Source organism: Rhinoderma darwinii (genome assembly GCF_050947455.1).
Source record: "Rhinoderma darwinii isolate aRhiDar2 chromosome 5 unlocalized genomic scaffold, aRhiDar2.hap1 SUPER_5_unloc_34, whole genome shotgun sequence".
Lineage (NCBI taxonomy): Eukaryota > Metazoa > Chordata > Amphibia > Anura > Rhinodermatidae > Rhinoderma > Rhinoderma darwinii.
In genome coordinates, this window is record NW_027461792.1 from 542,772 (window position 1) to 543,621 (window position 850).

An 850-nucleotide genomic window follows, 5' to 3' on the forward strand; every position below is an offset into this window, starting at 1 on the left:
GGACGACAGTACATTCCATCACATCCATCTAGTGTACACAGGTAGGTCCATTGTGGCGGGTAGGCGGCTGGCTGCTTTAATGGCTGTTTGCTGTTCCCCTACTCCACTCCACTCCACTATTTGACTGTGGTGCTGCATCAATCAGTGGCTGGCTCAGGTGCAGCTCTTTAACTTACCTAGGAGGGAGGGAGGGCGGAGAGAAGACAAGGAAGGTGAATGAGCTGTTCCAATGTGAAATGCCGGAAACACAGAAACACAGAAGACACACACACACACACACAACAAGAGGTGGCAATGTATTAATTAATTGCATTTAATAAATGAGCTCATTATCACACATGACTGTACAAATGCATTGTCCAACAGGTGTTGAAATAATGGGATTAAAAGGGGAGATCCCATCAGAAAGACAAAAACAATAGCAAACACAAATAGCACTTTTGGAATCTGATTTTAGTCAACACATAAGGGAAGGGTGCACCGGTCCTGGAAATACTGCAATACCAGGTCAATGCGTGGAGTGGACAGAGCAAGCTCTATTTCCATCTCCCTGTTCTAAAAATCCATTTAATATATGGTCCCCAGATAGGGGACGTATCAGATATTAAACTGATAAGAACAGATTTTTTTGATTGAAAAATGCTTTATTGACAATCAATCGTCATCATACAAACATTACTGCGACGCAGCGCAAGCCATGAAGCAGCAAATAATAAATAATAACAGTCGTCAAACATAACATGACAGTATAATACACAGTACAGGCTAGCCTATGCTATACATTACACCACATGCTACACTAACATTCTTGCATTCACTAAAGCCAAACAACAAAGCATTACAGACAAGT

The 850-nt window shown here is 41.8% G+C and overlaps 1 pseudogene; it reads right to left on the reverse strand.

The window, feature by feature from the left end:
• Positions 1 to 470: 470 nt before the first annotated feature.
• Positions 471 to 646, reverse strand: LOC142690552 (U2 spliceosomal RNA; annotated as a pseudogene).
• Between the last annotated feature and the right edge of the window lie 204 nt (positions 647 to 850).